This window comes from Panthera tigris, chromosome B4, assembly GCF_018350195.1.
Source record: "Panthera tigris isolate Pti1 chromosome B4, P.tigris_Pti1_mat1.1, whole genome shotgun sequence".
Classification (NCBI taxonomy): Eukaryota; Metazoa; Chordata; class Mammalia; order Carnivora; family Felidae; genus Panthera; species Panthera tigris.
The window spans coordinates 118,130,640-118,137,353 of NC_056666.1; the positions used below are offsets into that span (position 1 = coordinate 118,130,640).

Consider the following 6,714-nt stretch of genomic DNA (forward strand, 5'->3'; position numbering starts at 1 on the left):
GCTTCATGTTTTCATGTAGAGGCACTATAGCAAGAGTTAGCAGTGCTGGCTTCTTGCTCACCCCCTTACACCTTCCCAAGAGAGGAGGAATGACTTACCTAAATTGATGAACAGGTAACAGGCACAGCTATAAAGTAGACTTAGTGAGGCACCCTGAGTAAATTCGATTGGGAATGACATATTAGCAAACCCGTTGGGCTCTCAGAAGTAGCCACGTTCTCTAGTCTCCATTCTTCAGTAATCACCCTAATGAGATCTCTGTCTTTTGGACCCAGGTGCCAATCTCTCTATTGGTTCTGAAATTTGGACAGGGCAAGGAAATATTTTACTTTAATTTTCACCCTGTTGCAGACTCGTTACTCAGGAAGCAGACTCTGAGACAAAAGTTAGCATGCAGGAAGTTGGTTGGGGAGTGCTCTCAGAATCAACACCTGTAGAGTAAGGGAAAGAAACAGGCTTCCAGGACAAGTTAGATTGCAATGCTTCATAGGGCTGCCAAATTTAGTAAATAAACACACAGGATGCCTAGTTAGAATTTCAGGTAAACAGCAAAAAGAATTTTAGTAGCAATATGTCCCATGCAGTATTTAGGACATACTGGTTCTAAAAAAGTGTTGTTTATCTAAAATTCAAAGTTAACTGGGCATCTGTATTTATTTTATCTGGCAACCCTAAAGCCTCAGCCACCCAACAGGGAGCTCGGAAGCTGAGAAAGCCCTTTCACCGTGATCTGAGTCGGACAAGAAAGCTGGGATTTTACAGCCCCACACAGGCCAGTCATTGGATGCAGCTGCTCCTGGGAAGGAAGTAGAAGCTTGAGCAAGGTGGTTCTTTTCAGCCACGAGCAATTCCTGAAAGGGTCAGAAGCTGAAGAGTGTCAGCCCACCATCATCCCAGCATCTGGGGGGATAAATCCTTCAGTCCTGAGAGCGGACCTGGATGGTACAATACAGCTAACATGACTCTCTCCTCCCCAAAACCCTCTAACAATGATACATTATTTATTTAGTCCCTCCTCTGTTGGCAGTAGTGTGCTAGGGCCCTGGAGGCACTTCTCCTTTTATTGAAAACTGTCATTTGATGAAAAGAAAGAGAAGCCAATCTAAATATTTGGTGAATGAGTTCTCAATTCTTTATGTTGAGATTCTCATACTTTTCCTTGGTCTTTTGAGATGGATAGGCCCTGTCACAGTTTTTCTTTCAAAGATAGTTTTTTGAAGATACATATTCTATACCCACCCCAAACAGAAAATTTATAATAAGCTAGGAAAAAAACATACTTCCTTAATTTGAAAAGGGGTTTCCACCAAAAACCTAAAACAATTCTTATTCTTTTTTTTTCACCTCTATTTTTTCATTTAACCCTTTATTATGGAAATTCAAACATATACAGACAGAAAGAATAGATTAATGAGCTCAGTGTGTCTATCACTCATCTTCAACAATTACCAACATTTTGCCAATTTCCAAGTATCATTCTGAAAAGTAAAATAACTGTAAACTATTCTGTAGAGTAAAATACCACGTGTCCATAAAAGTCAGGAACAAGATATAATGAAACCTACTTTTACAGTCAATACTTTTGCCCTAAAGTTACTGGTCAATACAAAAAGATCAGGAAAAATAAATAAATATGAATTATTTATACATAATTAATAAATAGATATATACCCAGAAAATCCAAGGCAATCACATATTTCTAGACTAATTAAATTTTCAGAAAGGTAGAAATAAGATTAACCTATAAAAATCTATAGCCTTTCTATAATTAGCAACAACTAATTTAAAAATGTAATAGAGAAGAGAGTTATAATTCATTTCCAATGAAACCTTGAATTACCTAAAAAAAAACCTTAAAAGTATGAAATTTACTAAAGACAACCATATAATTTTAATGAAAGCCATAAAAGATATTCCTAGATAAAAAAAATTCAATATTATACAGATATTAAAGCTCCCTAAGTTAAATAATACATGTGATACGATGTTAATCAAAATTCCAACAAGGTATTTTATAGAATTGGCAAGCTAATTCTGAAGTTCATCTATGAGATGTGCCAAAAAAAAATCAAGATTCTTTAGAAAAAGAACAAGAAAAAGGACTTATGTTACCAGATATCAAAATGTACCATAAAGTCACAATATTCGAAATAATGTGGTACTGTGCAAAATAGGCAAATAGATCAATAGAACAGAATTAAAAGCCCAGAAGAAGTCATACATATATATGATCTTAGTATATGATAAATGAGGCATTTAAAACCAGTCAGGAAATGACTGTTTAATAAATAGTGTTAGGAGGAGTTATCTATTTGGAAAAAATTAAAATTAAATGCTTTCCTCATAGTATGCTTTAAAATAAATTCCAGTTGTTTTTAAAATGTAAATTTTTTGAAAGGATAAAAAATGGGTAAATATATTATAATCTTGGGGGAAGAAAGCTATCTTGATAAAACATAAAACCCAGATACATTATGGTATGACAGAGGACATATAAAGAAGGTCACTTAACTATTGAGAAGAAACTGATGGTTACCAGAGGGGAGGTGGTGGAGGGATGGGTGAATGGGTGATGGAGATTAAGAGCATACTTATCATGATGAGCACTGGGTGATGTATGGAATTATTGAGTCACTATATTCTACACCTAAAACTAATGTAACACTATATGTTAACCATGCTGGAATTTAAATAAAATGTCAGAAAGGAAGTAAATTATGTCAGACAATATTTGCAACTGATATGACAAAATTTTATACCTCATTTTTTACGATGCATACATATACATCTCATTTTGTCTTAATTATCTAAACATAGATTAATATTTTATATAAACATATATTTATATAAAGAACCTATCAGTCAATAAGAAACAACCCAGTAGATAGTTGAGGTCGATCCCCATGGGTTAGACCTATAGACTCACGTTGTTGAAAATGCCTCATAGAGTAACTATGTGGTTTTGCTTTACTCACAGACCCATTTGTTACATCTGTGGGAAAGAACTACAAGACAGAGTTGCTAAATGTATGAAAGACCAAATGATTAAATACTTTGACCTTAGCTATTGGCATATCCCACAGTCTATTCTTGGGTGTGATAGCTGGGGAAGGAATATGATTTGAACTCATTTATGTTTGCCAGGTGTCTGAAATAGAGAACTAGGCAGATCCATGTACTCTAAACATGGCCCTAAAGAAAATCACTTGAAGAAATTAGCTCTCAAAGATGCTAGGTGGGAAAATGTTTGAAGTATGTCATCAGTAATGTCCATATTCAAGTGGAGATAAAGAATTGTGGACTGAATGCAGGACAACCATGAATTAAGCATAGGTTCTTTTTTTTTAATGTTTATTTATTTATTTTCACAGAGAGACAGAGAACACTATGAATCAGGGAGGATCAGAGACAGAGAGAGAAATAGAGAGAGAGAATCCCAAGCAGATTCCATGCTATCAGCACAGAGCCCAATGTGGGGCTGGATCTCATGAACCGTGAGATCACGATCTGAGCCAAAATCAAGGGTCAGAGCTTAACCAACTGGGTGGAGCTTAACCACCCAGATGGTCCAACCATAGTTTCTTTTCAAAAGACCTATCTGGAAGATAAACCCTGACTCAAGCTTTAGAGGAACTACCAAGAACTTCATGGGCAGTGGAAGGAATCACAACATGTAAAATTCCTTAAACAAAAAATGTATTGATTTTAGATAATTTTGTCTAATGTTACACATAATTTTGAAAAACGGTTTACACTGTAGAAAAAGGAAAAACAGTAGAAATCTTCCATCCAGTTAAAAATAACCCAACTGCATGTGGGTGGCTCAGGTGGTTAGTGACCAACTTTGGCTCAGGGTCATGGTTCATGAATTCAAACCCCACCTTGGGATCTGTGCTGACAGCTCAGAGCCTGGAGCCTGCTTCAGATTCTGTGTCTCCCTTTCTCTCTCTGTCTCTCTTCCACTTACACTCTGTCTCTGTCTCTCTTAAAAAATAAACATTAAAAACAATTTTTAAAAAATAACCCAACTGCTTCAGCAAATGGTGTTGGGAAAACTGGACAACAACGTGCAGAATGAACCTGGACCACTTTCTTACACCATACACAAAAATAAACTCAAAATGGATGAAAGACCTAAACATAAGACAGGAAGCCATCAAAATCCTAGAGGAGAAAACAGGCAACAACCTCTTTGCCCTCGGCCACAGCAATTTCTTACTTGGCATGTCTCCAGAGGCAAGGGAAACAAGCAAAAATGAACTATTGGGACTTCATCAAGATAAAAAGTTTCTGAACAGCAAAGGAAACAATCAGCAAAACTAAAAGGCAACTGACAGAATGGGAGAAGATATTTGCAAATGACATGTCACATAAAGGGCTAGTATCCAAAATCTATAAAGAACTTATCAAACTCAACACCCAAAAAACAAATAATCCAGTGAAGAAATGGACAAAAGACATGAACAGACACTTCTCCAAAGAAGACATCCAGATGGCTAACAGACACATGAAAAAAATGCTCAACATCACTCATCGTCAGGGAAATGCATATCAAAAGCACAATGAGACACCACCTCACACCCGACAGAATGGCTACAATTAACAACTCAGGCAACAATAGATGTTGGTGAGGATGTGGAGAAAGAGGAACCCTTTTGCACTGCTGGTGGGAATGCAAACTGGTGCAGCCACTCTGGAAAACAGTATGGAGGTTCCTCAAAAAATTAAAAATAAAACTACCCTACAACCCAGCAATTGCACTACTAGGTATTTATCCCAAGGATACAGGAATGCTGATTCAAAGGGGCACATGCACCCCCAATGTTTACAGCAGCACTATCAACAATAGCCAAAATATGGAGAGAGCCTAAATGTTCATCAACAGATGAATGGATAAAGAAGATATGGTATATATATACAATGGAATATTATTCAGTGATCAAAAAGAATGAAAATTTTGCCATCTGCAACAATGTGGAACTAGAGCGTATTATGCTAAGTGAAATAAGTCTGTCAGAGAAAGACAAATACCATAGGATTTCACTCATGTGGAATTTAAGATACAAAACAGATGGGGCATCTGGGTGGCTCAGTCTGATCTCTTAAGTGTCTGACTCTTGATCTCGGCTCAGGTCATGATCTCACAGTTTGTGAGTTTGAGCCCCCCATCCGGCTCTGTGCTGATGGCCTGGAGCCTGCTTGGGATTCTGTCTCTCCTTTTCTCTGCCCCTCCCCAACTTGTGCATGCATGCTCTCCCTCTCTCTCTCTCTCTCTCTCTTTCTCTCTCTCTCAAAATAAATAAACATTAAAAAAAGTTTTTTAAAAGGATACAAAGCAGATGAATATAGGGGGATCTGGGTAGCTCAGTTGGTTAAGTGTGCAACTTCAGCTCAGGTCATGATCTCACAGTTTGTAGGTTCGAGATCTATGTCCGGCTCTGTGCTGACAGCTCAGAGCCTGGAGCCTGCTTCAGATTCTGTTTCCCTCTCTTTCTGCCCCTCCCCCCACCTCTCAAAAATAAATAAACATTGAAAAAAAAACAGATGAACATAAGGGAAGGGAAGCAAAAATAATATAAAAAGGGCATTATAAAAAGGGTAAAGGGCATTAAGGAAGACACTTGTTGGGATGAGTACTGGGTGTTATAGGTAAGTGAGGAATCATTAAATTCTATTTCTGAAATTATTATTACACTATATGTTAACTAACTTGGATTTAAATCTTAAAAAATAAATAAAGTTTAGTTAATAAATAAATAAATAAATAATAAAAATAACCCACCTGATGGGGCACCTGGCTCAGTCGGTTAAGCGTCCGACTTCGGCTCAGGTCATGATTTCACAGTTCATGAATTCAAGCCCTGTGTCGGGCTCTGAACTCACAGGACAAAGCCTGCTTGGATCCTCTGTAACCCTCTCTATCTGCCCCCCTCCCACTCACACACACTCTCTCTCTCAAAAATAAACAAAAATAAAATGTTGAGATACAAATCAAGTTAATAAAACAATGAGACATCAATTTTTGACCATCACCCTAAGTCAGAAAATGCCAAGGGCCTGCAATTTTACCCTACCTGCAAGCTAACAAGTTAGCTTACCACAGCATTATACACATTTTGACAGAAGACTATAAAACATCCTAAAAACAAAAAAAGTGTTCTGGTGAGTGAATACATGTATAAAATCTGGTTGGTGCTTATGTTCCTAATTGAAAACAATTAATTTGCATTCTGGCATATACATCAGTCTCTTAGAAGTTTGGTTAGTATGAGTCAATTGCCAAGTATATGATCAACTCTGAATATTGATTAACTGACACAGTAAAATCCTTGAACTTGCAAGTCTGGGAACAGAGTCAGGACCCGTAGTGATTACACCAAGGTATGGTCAACCTGCTGAACAGTCAGTCCTTCCCAAAGACATCTATCTCTCTGGCCCCTTGCACATCTTCATTAAACCAAAACATTTTCACCTGTTCCTCCCTTGAGATCATTTTCATCCCCTATGATTATCAGTCAATTCCAGTTTGTTAGTACCTGCTAAAAAGTATCATCCAAACTTGAACATACTATTATAGATACAATCTCAACAATACAGAATTTATCATACATACTGGACCCTATTTTTGCATAAATGTACCCTAAATATGAACTTTTTCTCCAGCCGTTGTATTTGTAGAACCCTATCACATTTGTATTTAACTCCCTAATCCCC

General features: G+C 37.1%; 1 non-coding gene across 1 annotated transcript; it reads left to right on the forward strand.

The window, feature by feature from the left end:
• Positions 1 to 2,887: 2,887 nt before the first annotated feature.
• On the forward strand, positions 2,888 to 3,018 carry LOC122240674. The gene has a single exon (XR_006220446.1). It is a non-coding gene; the product is annotated as a small nucleolar RNA SNORA18 (small nucleolar RNA).
• Positions 3,019 to 6,714: the final 3,696 nt, after the last annotated feature.